Here is a 23,012-nt window from a genome sequence, read left to right on the forward strand (position 1 = left end):
TGTTAAAAAGTTTGTATACATGAAATATGGTTCTTATATTTTCTTCTCTCCTCTCGGTTCCTGCTCTCGCCCACCTGCCTCAGCCATATCTGTCCCTCCTTTTGCATGATAGTATTTCAAATACTATGGGGGCTAGCCTTGTATCTCTTCTTCCCCAGGGTAATTTTGTCGCTGTTGTTCTTTTTCCGCTAAATACTTGATTTCCAGATACTTTATATTCTCCTAGATAACCTGTAATTTCTGTCAGCTTGCATTAGTACATTTTAAAAGAGAACATTGGGTTAATTATTGCCAATGAGGGTACACTACTACCTTTTCTTTTGCTTATAAATAGAATTATAATCTGATTTACTGTCTATGTTCACTTATATACAGTGCTTTTCATGAAGGTATTTAAAAGTTTATAGTTCTATTCAGAATGTAAAGTGCTTTTTCTCTACCTATGGTCCTGCCTTCTGTTACTCTGCATATGGAAAATAAGCATATGTGTATGAGTATATGTATGTGTACATATTATATGCATACACACATATAATAGTGTACAAAAGTATATAAAAATGTAGTATATATAATTATATTTATAGTATATAACATACATAATTATACAGTTCATAAACTATATAATGATGTATAAAGCATATGTGTGTGTGTGTGTGTGTGTCTATGAGAGAGAGCGTGAGAGTGAGAGAGAGAATAGTTTCTACATGTTAAATAATTGCCAGATTAATTCTGGTACTGCTTGAGAATCTTGCAGAGTCATAGGCCCTTCTTGGGTCCCTTTACCCCTGTGCACCCTGAGTAGGGAAAGCTGAATCTTTTCAGACCTAACGGGGAAGAAAGGCTGTGCTTGTGGACTCTGGGTCTGCCTTTGTACCTTGTCTCTGTGGAGAGCTGCTTGGTAAGCTCTGGCAAGGAGGTGTCTTTACATAAAGAACCTGACAGATTCTGTCTCTGAAATCAGCCTGCCCTGGGCATGATGTAAGCCAACGGATGGGGACATTCAGTTTTCTATTCCTCTGTGCTTTCCCACCTCCTAGCCATCCTTCCTTGTGACAAAGAATCTTCTAGAGTAGACCTGTACTCTGTCAGTGCCGTTTCCTTCTTTGGAGAACTTTTATAGTATGCCACAAATTCTGTGTCAGAAAAAGCTCTGTTTGTGTGAATGTTTAGATGGTAACCTTTTGTAGAAAACACACCATTGGTACAGATGGGGAATTCTTCAAGACAAGAAGCTTACCCCAGTTCATGTGCTTCCAGTCCCCTTTCTCAGTAGGTGCTTCATGGCCACACTTTTGGAAATTGTAAATCTATTTACTCTTCTGAAGGCAGGGGATAGGGAAGAGTAGCAACGTGGCCACAGAGCCCTCCACTTATTAGAATGTGGGACTTCTAATATGTGACCCCATTGTGGGTATCTGTTTGGTTCTCCTATAATATTTTCTTTCTTCCCAGTCTTTTCTTGTTTTGTTTCTTCCACCCACACAGCCTTGTTCTCAGAACGCTTCTTGTAATTATCAGGGAGTATCACCACATCCAAGATGTTTTTTCCCCTTGCTCGTTGGCAATGTCATAGTTTTGACTGGGTGACAAACATTTTCTCCTCCGGGTTTTGCTTTTCCATCTGTGCTGAGCCCAATGATTGTCATATCTTGTCCAACCATCTGTCCTGAGATTTTGCTATCTTCTTTTGATGTTTCTAGTCAATAGTTTGGAGCCATTTCTTATGGTACCTTATCGTTGGCTTATTGAGGGCCAGGTTGACCTCCTGTATTGTGCTCTGAACTCTTCTCACCAATTACATTTGCCGGCAGTACAGAATTTGATGACAGCCATTATAAAACACAGCATGGCCTGTGGTTTTGAATATATGTAGCCTGATTCTCCCATTTGTGATGTCGGTGGGGGGCACTATTGCAGGTGCTGGCCATCTGTAGGCATGGGGGTGGGGTAGGCAAAAGTCGTTGCTCTGGTACAACTTATGTTCTCCTCCATGGAGTTTAAGAACATACTCTTAAAAGACAGAGGAAGAAAAATTTCACTCTATTGGCTTTTAATACACAAGTGAGAGAAAATAGTACTGGTTAGTCTGTGCCATTGCTTGACTGCCTCTGATTTTAAGCAACATGCTGTTATTGGGTCTGTTTGCTTCTTCATCAAAATGGTAATAATTTTAGGCAAGTTCTAAGACCAATATATAGTTAAAATTCTTTGAGCTACTTGTAGGAAGCATTCAGATGAATTCAGGGTTATTGTTATTACAGATGTAAATAAACCTCTGGTATGTATATCTGTTCCCTTCCACAGTAAATAAAACTACTGAGTAAAGTTGTACAGTTTTACTTATCTCTATATATGGTGTCCAAGTGTAATAATAGTGCTTGTTTCCCCCTACGTTATAATAAATAACTTTTACTGATAGATATAGGCATTGTACTGACATTTAAACATGGAAGGAGAAATTCTGATAGTATATGTAACATATAGCCTAAAATATGTAACTGATAGTTACAGGAAAGTCATCATTGTTAAGTCCCATGGAGGTAGCAAAAGTGCCAAAGTCATTTATTCTAGGTTGAAGTCCTAAGATGGTTAACTCTCAATATTAATATTGGAGAGTATATTTACCCCATTTGTGACATTTCTTCACAATTGACATGCACTTAGAGCTGGAGAATTTTGATGCTTCATTCATTTGAACAGCAATAATGAGTTATTCTTAAAAATGTAAGAAAATTTGGGGTGCCTGGCTGGCTCAGTGGGTTAAGCCTCTGCCTTCGGCTCAGGTCATGATCTTAGGGGCCTGGGATTGAGCCCCGCATCGGGTTCTCTGCTCAGCAGGGAGCCTGCTTCCCCCCACCCTCTGTCTACTTGTGATCTCTCTGTCAAATAAATAAATAAAATCTTTAAAAAAAAAAGTAAGAAAATAAATTTATTTTTAAAATTTATTTTTAAAAAAAGTAAGAAAATAAATTTATTTATTTATTTATTTATTTTTTAAGGTTTTTGTTTCTTTGTCAGAGAGAGAGAGAAATCATAACAGGGGGAGTAGCAGGCAGAGAGAGAAGCAGGGTCCTGGCTAAGCAAGGAGCCCGATGCGGGGCTCAGTCCCAGACCCTGGGATCATGACCTGTGTTGAAGGCAGCCACCTAACTGACTGAGCCACCCAGGTGCCCCAAGAAAATTTAAATAAAATATTTTGATGACACATTTGACATATTATACGAACCAAATTCCAGATTTGAGTCAAAGGAGAAGGGATTATGTTTGAATTTTAATCCTTTGAAGTTTGAGTATTCCATAATTTCTGCCAATGCCTTAAAGACTGGGAATGATTGGGGCGCCTGGGTGGCTCAGTGGGTTAAGGCCTCTGCCTTCGGCTCAGGGTCCTGGGATTGAGCCCCATATCAGGCTCTCTACTCAGCAGAGAGCCTGCTTCCTCCTCTCTCTCTCTGCCTGCCTCTCTGCCTACATGTGATCTCTGTCTGTCAAATAAATAAATAAAATCTTAAAAAAAAAAAAAAAAGACTGGGAATGATTGCTTGTGTAGTTACCAAACCAGGCATGGATTTGAACATTAGGGAAACTCCAAAATGGACAAAATGATATTCCTTCATGCTTGGGTCCTTTTTAGAAGCTAGTCAGAAATTCTAAAGTTTTCAAGATCGTTATTAAACACAGTTGATTCTTTTGGAAAGAACCTAGATGTCCATCAACAGATGAATGGATAAAGAAGATGTGGTATGTATATACAATGGAATACTATTTCCATCAAATGGAAATGAAATCTTGCCATTTGCGACAGCATGGATGGAACTAGGGGGTGTTAAGCTTAGTGAAATATGTCTGTTGGAGAAAGACAACAATCATATGATCTCCCTGATATGAGGAAGTGGAGATGCAACGTGGGGTGTTGGGGGGGTAGGAAAGAATAAATGAAACAAGATGGAATCGGGAGGGAAACAAACCATAAGAGACTCTTAATCTCGAAGAAAAAACTGAAGGTGGCCAGGGGGAGCGGGGTAAGGAGAGGGTGGTGGGGTTATGGACATTGGTAAGGGTATGTGCTATGGTGAGTGCCGTGAAGTATGTAAATCTGGCGATTCACAGACCTGTACCCCTGGGGCTAATAATACATTGTATGTTTATAAAAAATAAAAAATTAATAAAAGCAAAAAAATAAACACAGTTGATGCTTGAACAACATGGATTTGAAGAGCATGTATAATCCATTTATACATGCATTTCTTATAGTATTTAAGTTCTTATGATTTTCTTAACATTTTTTCTTTAGCTTTATTATAAGACTACAGTATATATAACGTACAAAATATGTGCTAATCAGCTGTTATCGGTAAGGCTTCCAATCCGTAATAGACTATTAGTAGTTAAGTTTTGGGGAAGTCAGAAGTTATATATGGATTTTTTACTATGGGGGGCAATCCCCTAACCCCAGTGTTGTTCAAGGGTCAACTATAATGGTTTTCTTTTTCTAAATTTTTAATTTAAAAAAATTTTTATTAACATAATTTATTATTAGCCCCAGGGGTATAGGGTATTGGTCCATTGTGTGTGTGTGTGTGTGTGTATGTATATAACAGTTCTTTATTCATTCATCTGTTGATGTACATCTAGATTCTTTGCATAGTTTGGCTATTGTGGACATTACTGCTATAAACATTCGAGTGCACGTGCCCCTTCGGGTCACTACATTTGTATCTTTAGAGTAAATACCCAGTAGTGCAATTGCTGGGTCGTAGGGTAGCTCTATTTTCAATGTTTTGAGGAACCTCCATGCTGTTTTCCATAGTGGTTGCACCAGTTTGCATTCCCACCAAAAGTGTAGGAAGGTTCCCCTTTCTCTGCATCCTTGCCCACATCTGTCATTTCCTGACTTGTTAATTTTAGCCATTCTGACTGGTGTGAGGTGGTATCTCACTGTGGTTTTGATTTGTATTTCCCTGATGCTGAGTGATGTGGAGCACTTTTTCATGTGTCTGTTGGCCATCTGGATGTCTTCTTTGCAGAAATGTCTGTTCATGTCCTCTGCCCATTTCTTGATTGGATTATTTGTTCTTTGGGTGTTGAGTTTGATAAGTTCTTTATAGATTTTGGATACTAGCCCTGTATCTGATACGTCATTTGCAAATATCTTCTCCCATTCTGTCAGTTGTCTTTTGGTTTTGTTAACCGTTTCCTTTGCTGTGCAAAAGCTTTTGATCTTGATGAAATCCCAATAGTTCATTTTTGCCCTTGCTTCCCTTGCCTTTGGCGATGTTCCTAGGAAGAATTTGCTGCGGCGTAGGTCAAAGAGGTTGCTGCCTGTGATCTCCTCAAGGATTTTGATGGATTCCTTTCTCTCATTGAGGTCCTTCATCCATTTTGAGTCTATTTTCGTGTGTGGTATAAGGAAATGGTCCCGTTTCATTTTTCTGCATGTGGCTTTCCAATTTTCCCAACACCGTTTGTTGAAGAGATTGTCTTTTTGCCATTGGACGTTCTTTCCTGCTTTGTCGTAGATTATTTGACCATAGAGTTGAGGATCTATATCTGGGCTTTCTATTCTGTTCCATTGATCTATGTGTCTGTTTTTGTGCTAGTACCATACTGTCTTGATGATGACAGCTTTGTAATAGAGCTTGAAATCTGGAATTGTGATGCCACCAACTTTGGCTTTCCTTTTCAACATTCCTCTGGCTATTTGAGGTCTTTTCTGGTTCCATATAAATTTTAGGATTGTTTGTTCCATTTCCTTGAAAAAAATTGGTATTTTGATAGGGATTACATTAAACATGTAGGTTGCTTTAGGTAGCTAGCATAGACATTTTTACAATATTTGTTTTTCCAATCTGTGAGCATGGGACCTTTTCCCATTTCTTTGTGTCTTCCTTAATTTCTTTCATGAGTACTTTATAGTTTTCTGAGTACAGATTCTTTGCCTCCTTGGTTAGGTTTATTCCTAGGTATCTTATGGTTTTGGGTGCAATTGTAAATGGGATTGACTCCTTAATTTCTCTTTCTTCTGTCTTGTTGTTGGTGTATAGAAAGGCAACTGATTTCTGTGCATTGATTTTATATCCTGACACTTTACCGAATTCCTGTACAAGTTCTAGCAGATTTGGAGTGGAGTCTTTTGGGTTTTCCACATAGAGTATCGTATCATCTGCAAAGAGTGGTAGTTTGACTTCTTTGCCAATTTGGATGCCTTTAGTTTCTTTTTGTTGTCCGATTGCTGAGGCTAGCACTTCTAGTGCTATGTTAAATAGCAGTGGTGTTAATGGACATCCCTGCCATGTTCCTGACCTTAGCAGAAGAGCTCTCAGTTTTTCTCCATTGAGAATGATATTTGCAGTGGGTTTTTCATAGATGGCTTTGATGATATTGAGGTATGTGACCTCTGTCCCTACACTTTGAAGAATTTTGATCAGGAAGGGATGCTGTACTTTGTCAAATGCCTTTTCAGCATCTATTGAGAGTATCATATGGTTCTTTTTCTTTCTTTTATTGATGTATTGTTGATTTGATTTGCGGATGTTGAACCAAGCTTGCAGCCCTGGAATAAATCCCACTTGGTCGTGGTGAATAATCCTTTAAATATACTTACTGTTGGATCCTATTGGCTAGTATTTTGGTGAGAATTTTCACATCTGTGTTCATCGAGGATATTGGTCTGTAATTCTCTTTTTTGATGGGGTCTTTGTCTGGTTTTGGGATCAAGGTAATGCTGGCCTCATAAAATGAGTTTAGAAGTTTTCCTTCCATTTCTATTTTTTGGAACCGTTTCAGGAGAATAGGTATTTATTCTTCTTAAAATGTTTGGTAGAATTCCCCTGGGAAGCCGTCTGGCCCCAGGCTCTTGTTTGTTGGGAGACTTTTGATGACTGCTTCAGTTTCCTTACTGGTTATGGGTCTGTTTAGGTTTTCTGTTTCTTTGTAGTTCAGTTTTGGTAGTTTATATGTCTCTAGGAATGCATCAATTTCTTCAAGATTGTCAAATTTGCTGGCATAGGGTTGCTCATAATATGTTTGTATAATTGTTTGTATTTCTTTGGTGTTGGTTGTGATATCTCCTCTTTCATTCATAACTTTATTTGGGCCCTTTCTCTTTTCTTTTTGATAAGTCTGGCCAGGGGTTTATCAATCTTATTAATTCTTTAAAGAACCACCTCTTAGTTTCATCGATTTGTTCTCCTCTTTCTTTTTGGTTTCTATTTCATTGATTTCTGCTCTTTATTTCTCTTCTCCTGCTGGGTTTAGGCTTTCTTTGTTGTTTTTTCTCCAGCTCCTTTATGTGTAGGGTGAGGTTGTGTATTTCAGATCTTTCTTGTTTCTTGAGAAAGGCTTCTATCGCTATATACTTTGCTCTCAGTACTGCCTTTGCTGTGTCCCACAGATTTTGAACCGTTGTGTTTTCATTATCATTTGTTTCCATGAATTTTGTCAGTCCTTCTTTAATTTCCTGGTTGACCCATTCATTCTTTAGTAGGATGCTCTTTAGCTTCCATGTATTTGGGTTCTTTCCAACTTTTTCCTTGTGGTTGAGTTCTAGCTTCAGAGCATTGTGGTCTGAAAATATGCAGGGAATGATCCCAATCTTTTGGTACCGGTTGAGGCCTGATTTGTGTCCCAGGATGTGATCTATTCTGGAGAATATTCCATGTGCATTAGAGAAGAATGTGTATTCTGTTGCTTTGGGATGGAATGTTCTGAATATATATCCGTAATGTCCATCTGTTCCAGTGTGTTATTTAAGGCCTTTATTTCTTTGTTGATCTTTTGCTTGGATGATCTGTCCAGTTCAGTGAGGGGGGTATTAAAGTCCCATACTATTATCGTATTATTGTTGATGTTTCTTTGATTTTGTTATTAATTGGTTTATGTAGTTGGCTACTCCCATGTTAGGGCCATATATATTTAAAATTGTTAGATCTTCTTGTTGGACACACCCTTTAAGTATGATACAGTGTCCTTCCTCATCTCTTGTCATAGTCTTTGGCTAAAATCCAATTGATCTGATATAAGGATTGCCTCCCCAGCTTTCTTTTGATGTCCATTAGCATGGTAAGTTGTTTTCCACCCCCTCACTTTAACGCTGGAGGTGTCTTTGGTCTAAAATGAGTTTCTTATAGAGAGCATATTGATGATTTTTTTTTTTTTAATCCATTCTGATACCCTGTGTCTTTTGATTGGGGCATTTAGCCTGTTTACGTTCAGGGTAACTATTGAAAGATATGAATTTCGTTCCATTTTATTGCCTGTAAGGTGATTTACTGTATATTGTCTCTGTTCCTTTCTGGTCTACTACTTTTAGGCTCTCTCTTTGCTTAGAGTACCCATTTTCTGTATTTCCTGGAGGGATAGTTTGGTGTTTACAAATTCTTTTAGATTTTTTTTTTGTCCTGGAAGCTTTTTATCTCTCCTTCTATTTTTAATGATAGCCTAGTTGGATATAATATTCTTGGCTGCATATTTTTCTAATTTAATGCTCTTAATATATCATGCCAGTTCTTTCTTGCCTGCCAGGTTTCTGTTGATAAGCTGCTGCCAATCTAATATTTTTACCATTGTATGTTACAGACTTCTTGTCCTGAGCTGCTTTCAGGACTTTTTCTTTCTCACTAAGACTTTTAAGTTTTATGATTAGATGACGGAGTGTGCAACTGTTTTTATTGATTTTGAGGTGGATTCTTTGTGCCTTCTGGTTTTTGATGCTTGATCCCTTTGCCATATTAGGGAAATTCTCTAGTGTCAGTTGCTCTAATATACCTTCTGCCCTCTCTCTTTCTTCTTCTGGAATCCCAATTATTCTAATATTGTTTTGTCTTATGGTATCACTTATCTCTCAAATTGTTTCCTTGTGGTCCAGTAGTTGTTTTTCTCTCTTTTGCTCAGCTTCTTTATTCTCTGTCATTTGGTCTTCTATATCTCGAATTCTCTCTCTGCCTCATTTATGGTAAGCAGTAAGAGCCTCCATTTTTGACTGTACCTCATTAATAGCTTTTTTTGATTTTAGCTTGGTTTAGATTTTAGTTCTTTTATTTCTCCAGGAAGGGCTTTTATTTCTCCAGACAGGGTTTCTCTCATACCTTCCATGCCTTTTCTGAGCCCAGCTAGCACCTTGAGAATTGTCATTCTGAGCTCTATATCTGACATATTGCCAATGTCCATATTGATTAGGTCCCTAGCCTTCAGTACTGCCTCTGGTTCTTCTTTTATTTTTTTTGTGGTGAGTTTTTCTGCCTTGTCATTTTATCCAGATAAGAATATAAGAATGAGAGACTAAAGTACTAGAAGGGTGGCAAAGATCCCAGAAAAATGTATGCTTATCAAATCAGAAGCCATCCCAAATCGGGAGGAGAAGAAAAGGGGTAAAATGAAATAAAAAAAAATTAAAATATATAAAGAACATATATATATATTAGCCTGGCAAATAGAACAGAGCCACCCACTTGATTTTGGGTGTATTTTGGTTCCTTAGAAAAAACTACCTCCCAAAATTTTAAAGAAAGAAAAACATATATATACAAAAGTAAGGGTAAATACTATGAAGGGATGGAATATGAGTGCAAAGATGAAAATTTAAAAGAAATCAAAAACGGAATTGGTTAAATAACTTGGTTGGAAAAAGTAAGAAAAAGAAAGTGGAGAGAATTTGCTCCGGCTGGAGATTAGAACAAAGCCCCGTGCTAGATTTGTGTTATATTTTGATCTATTAGAAGAAATTGTATTCCAACATTTTTTAGAACAAAAACCCGGTATGCATACAACTAATAAAGTTAGGTGCATGAAGGATAAAACATGACTATAATAATGAAGTTTTAAAAAGATTTTTTTTTAAGAAAGGTATTGTTAAGATAAACTACTTAAGGGCACCTGGGTGGCTCAGTGGGTTAAAGCCTCTGCTTTCGGCTCAGGTCATGATCCCAGGGACCTGGGATCAAGGCCCGCATCGGGCTCTCTGCTCGGCAGGGAGCCTGCTTCCCCCTCTCTTTCTGCCTGCCTGTCTGCCTACTTGTGATCTCTGTCTGTCAAATAAATAAAAATCTAAAAAAAAAAAAAAAAAACCTACTTAAAAAACATTAAAAGAGAAAAGAAGAAAAGTTAGAAAAACTAGAATAAGAAAAAAATAAAATTAAAAACATTTAATTAACTTTGCAAGACTAAGGAATCATGGGGAGCAAGCCATGAATTCCATGCTTTGATTTCCCTTCCTCTTGAATTCCACTGTTTTCCTTGATCAGTGAGTTTGGTGTTGGCTGGATGTTCTTGCTGATCTAATGGGGGAAGGGCCTGTTGTACTGATTCTCAAATGTCTTTGCCGGAGGCAGAATTGCGCTGCCCTTGCCAGGGGCCGGGCTAAGTTGTCTGCTTGGGTCCGCTCCTGGGAGTTTTTGTTTCCTGAACACTTTCCATAGAACTCTGGAGGATGGAAATGAAAATGGTGGCCTCCTAATCTCTGCCTGAAGGACCCGAGAGCTCAGGGCCCCACTCCTCAGTGTACCCTTAGAGAAAATTGGTCACTCACTCCTGTCTCCCTGGTCTCCGGCCATGCCTTGAGCTCACCCAGCCTGTGACCGAGCGTTTCTGTCTCTGGCACACTGTGTCATTTGGAGTCTCCAAACCCAGCAGATTCTTGCCTGTACCTCTTCTGGCAGAGGAAGGTGGGTGTCCTTGAATCTGCCACTTGTGGGGTCCCTGCTCAAAGAGCAGTGGCCCGAATGTGCCGCGGATCACAGTTTAAGGTAACCCCAAGCTGAGAGCGCTCACTCATCGGCTCTGTCTCTATAGTTGTCTTCTCCGCTTTGATACCTGTGAGCTCCACTACACTCAGACACCTCGAATCCTTCTGTGACCCCACGGGACCTGAGACCACACTGTCCCCATGAGGGCTTCACCCCCGCTTAGCCTCTGGAGCAATGTCCCTCAAAGGAACAGACTTTTAAGTCTTCGGATTTTGTGGTCCGCTGCTCCACTGGTTGCCCAGAACCAGCCCCTCCCTCCGCGGTCTATCTTCCTGGTGCTTTGGATTCACTTCTCCGCATGTCCTACGTTTCAGAAAGTGGTTGATTTACTGTTTCTAGAATTGCTGCTCTTCTTCTCTTCGATGTCCTATTGGGTTTGTTGGTGTTCGGAATGGTTTGATAACTATCTAGCTGAACTCCTGCGACCTTATGTCATCTCAGTCTGCTACTCCTCTGCCATCTTGACTCTCTCTGAGGACTTTGGATTTTTTTTGATAAGTTTTAAGTAGAAGAGTGACCTTATATGACTTGTACTTTAGATCATTTTGACAGGAGCCTGGAGAGCTGGTCAGAGCCACATGTATTGATGGGAGGTAGAGCACTGCATTTGTAAGGGATGATGAAGGCCAGTAGTGGAGGATATGGGGGAGGGGGAGACACAAATCCTGGAGATTTAGAGTTTAGACACAGTAGGGTCTTGCAGTTGTTTTTACAGCAGGAATAAAGGGGAAGGACTAAAGGATGCCTTCCAGTTTTCTGGATTGAGTAATTAGGTGGTGGCTGGTAGTATTCCCCCATATAGAAATGCACAAGCCATTATTAGATTTTGGATGTATTGAGTTTAAGGCAATGCCCAGGTGAAATCCTGCATGTGTGAACTGGAGCTCATGAGGGAGACTGGGGGTGGAATGCAGAGATCTGACAGACCTTGGCATAACTGAAGTCAATGATATTCAAAAATAGATTGAACCAAGGAAGGAAAGAAGAAAATAGGGCCAACGATGGGGTTGGTGACTGATAAAGGATGATTGGAGGATGTGGGTCCTTGTAGGAGACTGAGGAGGAGTGTTCAGAGAGGTGGGAGGAAGGTTAGGAGAAAGGGGAAAAATTGAGGGAAGGCACACACTTTGGAAGAGGATATGACCAATAGTGCCAAATGCTACAGATTCTTCAAGTAAGATAAGCACTGAAAAGTGGCCATTGGATTGAGTATATGGCAGAGCATTGGTAACACTACTGAAGATAGTTCCAATGGACAGAGAACCTGGAGTTCATTGGGTTGAGAAAATGAAGATGAAGCAGGTTCAATATTTAAGCCCCAGTGCCTTCTTTTGAGAAATAGAGATAAGAGAAGGGCAGAGGAGACTGTAGCCAAAAAAGAGTTGTGGGTACTTTCTGCCTGGAAGAAATTTGACCATTTTCCTATGTTGACATGAATACACCATAATGCTTTGGCCTAGGTGAGAAGAAAGCTCCTTTTGAAGTAGGATACAAGTGAGAAAGATGGATGCCAATGAAGTGAAGATTAAGTGTATGCTAGCAAGGGAGGAGGTGAGAACTGGTCATTCCATACCTCCCCATAAAGAAAGATATGTTATTTAAAACTAAGAGTGAGCCATGTGATTTTTATGGTGAAGAAACTAGTTTTACTGCATAGAAACTTGGGTGATTTATAAGACTTTAAGCCCCAGTGGAGGAAAAGTTATTACTTAATAATATCATGGACATTCACTTTTATTTAAAGAATCCTGCTAGAAGACAAATTGGAAAGTCCATGTGTTGTTTTTTTTTTTCGTGTACCAGAGGGTTGACTCAAATTATATTCCTGTCATTGGCATTTTGGAGCTTGAGGACAATAGAACTGTTACAACATGAATTTTTAGAGCCCATTTTGACCACAGTGAAGTGACTGTGGAGACTGAAGGTCAAGAGTATGATTGATTGGGTGATTACAATTCTTTTTAAAACAAATTAGAGGTGGCAGGTTTGCCACAGGCAAAAAGTACTGCAAGAAAATGAATCTCATCAGCATTTAAAACTTCTTGGATCATCAAAAAAGAGTATAATGTTCAAAATATAGACACACACACCCCACAGAGGAATGGCTTGCATTAGGAATTCCCATGTGTGATATTTTACAAGGTAGTGTCTAGCCTTGTTTTTCTATTAAATCATATACAGGCACTGAATTGGCTATATTTTTTTAATTTTTATTTTAGGGACTTGTACTCTAAATGTTGAATACACTTATCCGTTCAATTTATTTATTTCCTGTATGTGTCTTTACATTTGGGGTCTTCTGGATTATTGGATTTGTGATTAGTTGTGTGTGTTTGAGATTCCTGGTTTAGAAGGAGGCAGGAAGGAAGCAAGGACCAGTGTTAGGAAGGGAAGGCCAGAGGAGGGGATGAAAAATGGAGAAAGAGATGTGTGGATGTCTTTTGTCTTGGAGTAGGGTGAGATGGTGGTTTTGGAGAACTAATTTTTCTTGGGAAACAAATATGTGTCAGACACCAAGCTGTGCATTGTCATGTATATTACATCCTCACAGTAATCCTGGCAAGGCAGACACTGAAATTATTTGTAGTTTCAAAGAAAAAAAATGAAAGGAGTTAAGAAGATATAGGAAAAGAAGTTTTTTTAAAAAAAAATTTTATTTGTTTATTTATTAGAGAGAGAGAGAGAACACACGCAAGTGGGAGAGGCAGAGGGAGAGACTCTCAAAGAGGCTGTCCTGAGCACAGAGCCCATCAAAGGGCTTAATCTTATGACCCTGAGATCATGACCTGAGCCAAAACCAAGAGTCGTTTGCTCAACTGACTGAGCCACCCAGGTGCCCCTAGAAAAGGAGTGGGTTTTTTTTTGTTTTTGTTTTTGTTTTTTTAAAGAAAAGAGCTTTTAAACGTAAAGAAAAAATAGTGATGATGATGATGATGGTGGTGGTTGAATATTGCTTCAGTGGTTTTATTCTGATATTTTGGGGAGAGAATGTAGCCTTTGGCTGAGTCACAAAGGTTAATGTTGGCTATTAAGCTGGTTATATGGGAGCTAGTTGGACTCTCTACTTTTGTGTATGCTTGGAAATTTTCATACTTACAGATTTTTTTAAATGATGAAGCAAAGAAGTAAAAATAGTCTTGTTTGTGATAAAATGTGAAAGAATATTTACGAATAGCAGGGAGTATTTCCTTTTTTCTTCTGTCAGATGTACACAGTATTATTAGCCTATGAGCCCAGAGGCAAAATTCCTAACAAACCAATTAGGAAATGAAGACAATAAAATTATATTTTTTAAAACATGGTCATCTCAGTTTTATGTGTGAAGGATGCAGAAATTAGATGGATTCTTTATCGGATTGCAGTGGAAGTTTTGTCCCAAGGAAGGAGCATTTATTCTAGAAGGAAGGCCTGGGCTGGAGCTGTCTCATTGAGGAAGGTATACGGCTCCAAGGGGGAGGATTGGAATCTCGTCAGTGAGCATCTGTTTCTATAGAACACAGTAATGGGGACTGGAGGGAGCTACAAAGGCAGGAAAATAAAATAGTAGCTAATATTTATGGAGGGCTTACTCTGTGCTGGGCACTCTCTAAACACTACATATATTTCATCCTTACTACATCTCTAGAAGGTAGGGACTATTCTTTCTTATTTATTTTTATTTTTTTTTATTGTGGCAAAATGTCCGAGACATAAAAATGACTATCTTAACCATTTTTTAAGTGTACAGGTCAGTGGCATTAAGTACATCCCCATTGTTGTGTAATCCATCACCACCATCCTTCTCGGAAATTTTTCATCTTCCCAGACTGAAACTCAGCACCCATTAAACCCTAACTCCCTGTTCCTACCCCCACTCTGTCCCAAGTCCCTCGCAACCACCCTTCTCCTTTTGGTCTCTGTTCTAGGGATCACATGTAAGTGGAATCAGACAGCCCGTGTCATTTTGTGACTGGCTTAATTCGCTCAGTGTAATGTAATCAAGGTTCTTCCATGTGTAACGTGTGTCAGAAGTTCCTTCCGTATTAAGGCCGAACTATATCTCATTGTATGAACGTACCACATTTTGTCCAGCTGTCGATGTACTATTGGGTTGCTTCCCTGTTTTGGCTATTGTAAATATGCTGCTACAAACATGGTTGTGAAATATGTTTGAGATCTTGCTTTCAGTTCTTTTGAGTATAGCCTCCAAAGTAAATTGCTGGTTCATCTGGTAACTCTATGTTTAATATTTGTAGGAACTGCCATACGGTTTTCTACAGCAGCTTTACCATTTTACATTTCTGTCAGCAGTGCTCCAGGGTTCCAATTTCTCCAGACCGGAGGTAGGTACTATTCTTGTTTTAGTATTACAGAGGAGGAAGAGAGGTGCAGAGAGGTTAAATGGGCCCACACAGCTAACATGTACAGCTCTGAATCTGATCCATACAGTCCGACTCAGAACCTCTGATATCCGGGAAAGATGAGGCCCAGAGAAGATTAAAGACATGATTAAGGGCACTATACCTAATGTAGTATTGGAGTCTGGGTTCAGACCCAGGCAGCTTGCCTTCAGAGTTCATATTGTTAAACACTCTTAGATTTAGTGGTTGTTTTTTCTTCTTTTTGATAAAAAGGTTCTTTAAAAAAATTCAACGTTTTGTAGAAAGATACTAATTTTTGAATATTTCTATATGGTTTTCCCTGCCATTCTAAATTTATGCTTTCAACTGTTGTTTAAAATATTATCCTAGGAAATGTGTGCAGTATGTTCAATTTTCTCTTTATTCAGATTTCTTGGGTAAAATTTGCCTTTAAATGTTTTGAATAAGCATGAATTGACTCTGGTAGAATTTTTTACACATCCCCACTCTACCTACTCTGCCAGAAGTTTGCTTTCAAATAAAACCAAGCAAAATGATCTCAAGCTGAATTTAAGTTGGGGGAAACGTGGAGGGTATCAATGGTAACATCGAGGACGTTTCAAAAATTTGGGTAGAGTGAGTTTTCTGGCTCTGTCAACAGAGGATCAATAGCTAGGAAATGTACTTATGTTTTTAATCCCTTATGTTTTAAATGTGTGTTTTGTTAAGAGGGTGTGCATTCTCCCTGAGAGAGTAGTCACCAGGGGGCTTTGTGGCGTTCTGAAAACAGTGCCCTTCCTCTGTGAGGCTGGCTTAGCTGGCCTCTGTGTGGGCTCATGTCCTAGCCTGTCTCCAGAGCCTCTCATACCACTGCCAGGGAGGCACCCTGTGAAAATAAAGACCCAGGGGCCTCTTGGACCCTGCTCATCCAGGCAGACCCTCTGAGTGGGCAACTCCTATACTGCCCTTTAAGCCTGGGGGTGTAGGGGGGGCGCTGGGTGTGCATGGCCTCAAGCGTCTCCCCAGCTGGGTGTGAGTTTTAGACAAAGACTCCTTGTCCCATTGTATCAGGGGTCCACAATCAGCTGAAATGACCTTTCTGATTTGGAAGATATTTGTAGAATAATCTCATTCAGTACTCTGTACTCCACCTAGAGAGCTTGAAAACGTAATGATGCCCGAGGCCTGCCTCCAAAGATGCTGATGTAACTGGTCTAGTGGGTGTCCTGGCCATTGGGATTTGTAAAAACCTACATAGATAATTCTAAAGTAGGGTGACGGTATAAGATTGTTGCTCTAATTTTTCTTGACTACCTGGTTCTTTGGGGTCTAATTAAGATTTTTACCACTGCAGGTCGCCTGGGTGGCTCAGTTGGTTGGGTGACTGCCTTTGGCTCAGGTCATGGTCCTGGAGTCCCAGGATCAAGTCCTGCATCGGGCTCCCTGCTCAGTAGGGAGTCTGCTTCTCCCTTTGACCCTCCCCCTTCTCAGATAAATAAATGAAATCTTAAAAAAAAAAAAAAAAAGATTTTTACCACCACAGAAGATAGGAGGTCTTTTCTCTGGTTGTCCCTATGAGTGGGGATTGCTGGAATATATTTCTCAAATCCAAAGGAATCTCTTCTATTTCATTTATCTGTGGTTGAAAATTATTTCCGTATCTTTAAGGAATATGTCTTCATATTCACACAATGCTGGTTGCTGCAGAGGACAGATCGTACTTACCTTGCAGAACCTTACTACGTTTAGGAATATAGAGGAAAGACAACTGTTTGTACTCCAAGATTTCAATGCTAGCTCCAGGTTACTGAGTTCTGATGGCAGTTTCATTTTTTAAAGTGAAGATTGTGGTGACGTTGGAGCTGACATTTCTGCAGTTCTGGAAGGCTTCTCATTTAGACCATCACTACCTATAGCGCCTTTCCTCCTGTGATTTAAACCCTCAGCCAAATCACTACTTTGGGAAATCTGACTGTATCTTTGAGTAAGCCATTCAGTCTGAGGGCATCTGGTTTAGAGGAATGCTTTGTCCTAGCCCCTCCTGGGTTGTTTGAGGTTGTTTAAAAGAGTAGTGGTGGGGGCGCCTGGGTGGCTCAGTGGGTTAAACCTCTGCGTTCAGCTCTGGTCATGATCTCAGGGTCTTGAGATCGAGCCCCATATCGGGCTGTCTGCTCAGCAGAGAGCCTGCTTCCCTTCATCTCTCTCTGCCTGCCTCTCTGCCTACTTGTGATCTCTCTCTCTCTGTGTCAAATAAATAAATAGAATCTTAAAAAAAAAAGAAAAAAAAAAGAGTAGTGGTGGATCTGGCATCATCTTTCCTGTGTCGGACTGTGGCTTTAAGATTGTTTGGTTGAAACTTCACAAAGTTCAGAGACGAGATTTGGAGTTTGGGGAAGCAAATATTCTTTTTGCTTTGATTTGGTTTTAAAATGAGTGTTTAGTAAAATTTTCTAACTTTGTCATTGTTTATATTCTGTGTGTTTATGAGAATGCTGTGTCAGTAGTTGAAACAGAGAGGACGTATGATCCATGGCTGTTTTCCTGCTGTGTATCTCTTAGACACCCCACTTGAGGGTAAAAAATGTTTGAGTTACTCCAGTACTTGAGGACTTCCTGACCCATTCCAAAACCTTTCAGATACAGGCACAGAGAAGTTGGTACATGTATATGTGTATGTATTTACATGTGTACATAGTACATGCACACATAATGTTATGTTTATTTATAATCCTACATAGCTGCTAATTCAGAGTGACATGAGGAAATTCTCTTAGGGATATCTGCCTTTTATCCTCCTTGGTTTTTTCAAAGAGAGGCACATTTGGGTTTGATCTGGCTTTCACATTTAGATAATTTCATAATAGTTGTAGGGGCTGGGCTAGGGAGGTGGCTTCCTTCTCACATTTGTGTGGATTTCTCCTCTTAGTTAATTACCTTGGTGACAGTTGTGTGTAGAGGTGGAATGAGAGCACTGATGGGCGAGGGGACCTGATTGCTTAGATCAAAGGCAATGGCATTTGGTCGTTTCCGATGTCTTAGAAAATGAAGGCTGTGCCCCACCCCCTTCCCCCTGGAAGGACTTGAAGGGGCTCCTGCATCATTTGGAATGATTTTTCTGCTCTGTACTCTCATTTGTTTTCCCTGTCTCCTTCCCTGTAATTATTCCTTGGTTGTTGACCTCCAGGGAATGATTAGTTACACATGTTGCTCAGAAAAGGTCAAGGGTTATAACATGCAGTACTTAGTTTTCTGTTGCCTTAACTTAGTTTTTAAATGGAAGGGCAACAAGGTACCAGCAAATTCTCTAAAAACATAGCTGGCGGTTTAGTGGAGGAGGTTCGGCTGGCCCCTCCTAGCTCCAGCCCAGCCCAGCACCACCTCTGGGTCTTTCAAAGCCAGCAGCGGTCTGTCAATGATAGTTTGTGGCATCTTCCTATAGGGAGTATAGTCTCAAATATTATATTGTGGTGATATGGGGAGGGGCCACTCTATGTAGGTTCCATTTCAGTCCGGCTAAGTGGGGCCTGAGAATCTGCATTTCTGATGAGCTCCCACATGATGCAGATGCTGTTCTGTGGACCACATTGGGGATAGCAAGGCTTTGCTCTAAAAAGCCTACTTAAATCTCCCCCAATGCCTAAGAGGAGCAAAGATGTTTGACTTGTCTGCTTACATGGGATAGCATATGTGCCTAGCCAAATACCTCTGGCCTAAATACTCTCATGGAGAGTCAAGATTAAAAAAGTACCTGTTTACTAGGTGCTAGATAGCTCTCAGAGTTCTTTTCAAATGCTCAATCCTCACAAGGGGCTTGGTGAGGTAGGCACTGTTATGCCCCTATTTTGTAGATGGGGAAATTGAGGCACGGGGGGTTAAGTAGCTTGACCAAGGTCACATTAACTAACAAGTAAAAGAATAGGGCTTGGCATGCAGACAGTGTGGACTCAGTACCCCAACTCTGAAAGGATTGCCGTGTGCTTCCTCTAAGGTGTTATATTTGTAGGGAAGTGGAGTCTGATGATGGCTCAGGAATGAGTGTCTTGGTTTGGATAGTAGGTGGTTCCAGAAGGTAGGCTGAGTACAGGTGTGTGTTTGGGATAAGGAGGGCTTAGCAAGAGAGAGTGGGCCGTGCTGTTCATATTGAATGGACAGGATTAGTGGATGAAGGTAAGACTGGCATGATGCTGGTACCTGAGGAACAGAAGGGCATGTGTAGCAAACTTCTATTTTAGCATTTCGATGTATCAGATACTGTGGTTTATGTTCTTTTTTTTTTTTTTAAGGTTTTATTTATTCAATTAGAGAGAGAGCAGTGTGCAAGTAGGGGGCTGGGGAAGAGGGATAAGCAGACTCACTGCTGAGCACAGAGCCCAACTCGGGGCCTGATCCTAGGATCCCAAGATCATGACCTGAACTGAAGTCAGATGCTTAACTGACTGAGCCACCCAGAAGCCCCTACATTCATTATTTCTTTTGAAACTTATAATGACCTTATGGGGTAGGTATCAATTTTAAAGATAAGGGAACTGAGGTTTGGAGAGATTAGGTAATTTTCCCAAGGTCGACAGAGAGGAGGGTGACATAATCTGAATTTTAAGTCAGTTGCTCTGCAGCCTCCCAGGGCAGGGCCCCGGAGCAGAAATTCAGATGTAGAGAGAAGGTGAGAATTTGGTTGTTGACACTGCGTTACAAAAGACGTGCTTGGCCAAGGGATGAAGGTAAGAACACAAGAGGTGCAAGGCAGGGAACTTACAGGTCTCAGTGTTGGCCATTTAAAATTGGACTCGAGTTCCCTAAGATCTCTGTGTGTGGGGCTGGTCCCCAGGTTGGACACAGGGCTGAAACTGCATGTGGGGTTAAGTGGCTCCAAGTTTAAATCAGTTTCCATCTGGTGATTGATAGTGTGTTGAGATTGAATACTCTTCCTGACCTGTGTCTTTCATTCCTGAGTGAGCCCGGGAGAGGCCAGTCCTGCCCTCACGTTGACTTTCCTGGTGCCACCACAAGTGATGAGTATTTCTGTTTTCTTTCCCCCATCTTTCTGATTATTACATTTCTTGCCACAGACATTCCTCATTGCTCCAAATGTGAAAATCTGAGCTTATTTACTTTAAATGATCACACGTCTCATGTGAGCCCATATAAATCTCTTTAACAGAGAGCTAACCTGATAGCATGTGTGGTGTGCCTGGGGAATTCTCTGTCTCAGGATGCTCGCACTGGAGGGAATTGAGTGGGGTTAGCTGGTGGGCACTGCTCATTTCTTGGCAATCATTGACAATATGGGACACCTCTAGGTGATTCTCCATGAAGCTGTTCTCTGCACATGGCTCCCTGCCCATCATGCAATGAAAAATGCCTCTGGTCCCCTTCCTCCATGGGTCAAAGAGCAGGCTTTGCTCTCTGGTGTGGGCTCTCTCCTCTTTATCCTTATGATCAAAGGCTTGCATTCCATTTTTTATTGTTTTATTTTATTTTTTAATTTTAGCTAAATTACTTAATTTTTGCGAGAAAGAGAGAGAGAAAGAGAGTGAGAGAGAATAGGAGAATGGAGGGGGGCAGGAGCAGAGGGCAAGGGAGAGAGAGAATCTCAAGCAGGCTCCATACCCAGTGTGGAGGCTGACATGGGGCTCAGTCTCATGACCCTGTGATCATGACCTCAGCCAAATCAAGAGTCCAACACTTTCCTGCCTGAGCCACCCATGAGACCCCCCCCATCTTTATTTATTTATTTTTATTTTTAAAAAATATTTTTTTATTTATTTTACAGAGAGAGAAACAGAGACAGAGCGAGCACAAGCAGGGGGAACAGCAGAGGGAGAGGGAGAAGCAGGCTCTCCGCTGAGCAGGGAGCCTGATGTGGGCCTTGATCCCAGGACCCCAGGATCATTATCCAAGCCAAAGGCAGATACTTAACCGACTGGGAGCCCTCCATTTAAAAAAAAGATTCTCTTCTAATGATAGAAGCATCAGAACTATATTATAAAAGCTAAGAAATAGAAAAAAACACCCCCATTCAGCATCCTAAAACAGTGATTGTTATTTCCTGAAGTGATTTTTACATGTTTGTATCTGTTTTCTATCTGCATTCCCCATTAGTGCTATGTAATTTCCATCATTACCATTTTAATGGTTGCATAATGTTCTGTAGCATACCATTAATGATTTAGCTCTCTTGTTAACAAGTACATTGCTCCCAACTTTTCACAATTATTAATGACACTGTAAGATATATCTTTGTGCATGTGGCTATTTCCATATTTTGAATTAGATTCTTATGAGAGTCCCAGGTGTGGCATTATTAGGTCAAAGAGTATGAACAATTTTATGGCTCCTAAAACATATTGCCAGATTGTGGAACCAAATTACAATGTCATCACAAAGTCATTTGTTTCCCAGGTGGCTAGCCAGGGTTAGGGTTTCAGCCTTTCTCAGTAGGACAGGTGGAGGGTGTGTGTGAGAGTGTGTGCTCGTGCGTGCACATACAAAACTCACTGATTCAGGTGTGTATTGATTTAAACTGCAATGACACGGGGTGCCTTGTCATTGTTAAGCATCTGCCTTTGGCTCAGGTCATGATCCCAGCGTCCTGGGCTTGAGCCCCGCATCGGGTTTCCTGCTCATCGGGGATCCTGCTTCTCCTACTCCCCCCTGCTTGTGTTCCCTCTCTCTGTTTTTCTCTCTCTGTCAAATAAGTAAATACAGTTAAAAAACAAAAACAAGACAAAACCTGCATTGACATTATGCATTGTTCTTGTTAGTAGGAAGATACTAGGTGTTTTGTGCCAATATAATAATTGTTCAATTCAGTGTTTAATATCACAGTGTGTTAGACAAGGAATTCAACAAGTTATATATATTTCCTGTCGTTTCCGGAATTTTGAAAATGTAAAAAAATTGGCAAAGGTTAATTAGTAAGAATAGTCAGCCACTGGGATGAGATTCTTAATGGCCCTCTCCTTTTTGAGAATGCCTAATGATTTGGAGGTGAAGGTGGAATTTGAAGGAGGTTAGTAGGTCAGGCAGAGGGAAGGGCATTGGATGTACCTGGGGCCTCTGCTCAGGAGCTTGCTAACCCCGGGCAGCAAAGATGCCCTTACCTGGTAACTGCAGTTTTCAAATGTGGAATTGAGTGCTTATGTTGGAGGGGCTGTGGGGAAGCTACTTTGATTAGTTAGTAATTTGTTCTAGATCATTGCTATTACAGTTTTATCCAGTTCTTTGTATTTCCCATTGGGCTGTAAACATTAAATACCTTACAGTGGGGACTGTATTTTTAAAAATCATTCATTTTTATGCCTGTCCCCTGGATTGTCTAGCACATTGTTTTGTATCTTATGTATGTTGTAGTGGCTTTGTGTCTTCTAATTGACTGACTGACTGACTGAGGGAAATGAATGCTCTATCCAGTGGTCCCAGGAATTCTACAAAGCCCTGTGGTTATGTAATGGGATTGGCCAGGTCTTGTGCTCCTAAGAGTGAGTGAGTGTGTGTGTGTGTAAAATCCGCAGCCAACCAACCTCACAGGGGTAAAGGAATAAGAAACGTTGGTGGAGAAATTACCTAAGAAAGTGGTGCTGGAAAAGATCTCTTTTTTTTTTTTTTTTTAAGATTTATTTATTTTAGAAAGAGAGAGCAAGGGAAGGGGCAAAGGGGGAAGGAGAGAGAGAGAGAGAGAGAGAATCCTCGATCAGACTCCCCACTGAGCATGGAGCTAGATGTGGAGCTCAATCCCAGGACCCCAAGATCATGACCTGAACCAGAATCAAGAGTTGGATACTTAACTGACCGAGCCATCCAGGCGCCCCGGAAAGGATCTCTGACTCTTGTGTGTTACCCTCTGCATCATCCAACGGTTCCTCCTTATTTGATAGATGAGGAAATAGCCTAGGAAGGCCAAGTGGCTTCCCCAAGGTCAAACAGATTGTGGATG

At 40.5% G+C, this 23,012-nt stretch overlaps 1 protein-coding gene across 3 annotated transcripts in view; it reads left to right on the plus strand.

Moving 5' to 3' along the window:
* FARS2 (phenylalanyl-tRNA synthetase 2, mitochondrial) overlaps positions 1–23,012 on the plus strand; it is a 525,092-nt gene that overhangs the window by 37,193 nt on the left and 464,887 nt on the right. The window contains exon 1 of one of the 3 annotated variants that reach the window (XM_032861500.1): positions 15,022–15,061. The exons of the other annotated variants lie outside the window; for them this stretch is intronic. The gene's annotated coding sequence lies outside the window, so the exon portion shown is untranslated. Of the gene's footprint in view, positions 1–15,021; positions 15,062–23,012 lie in introns of those variants that run through there. 3 annotated transcript variants of the gene reach the window in all.

Source organism: Lontra canadensis, unplaced genomic scaffold (assembly GCF_010015895.1).
Source record: "Lontra canadensis isolate GAN:19392208 unplaced genomic scaffold, GSC_riverotter_1.0 scaffold21, whole genome shotgun sequence".
NCBI lineage: Eukaryota > Metazoa > Chordata > Mammalia > Carnivora > Mustelidae > Lontra > Lontra canadensis.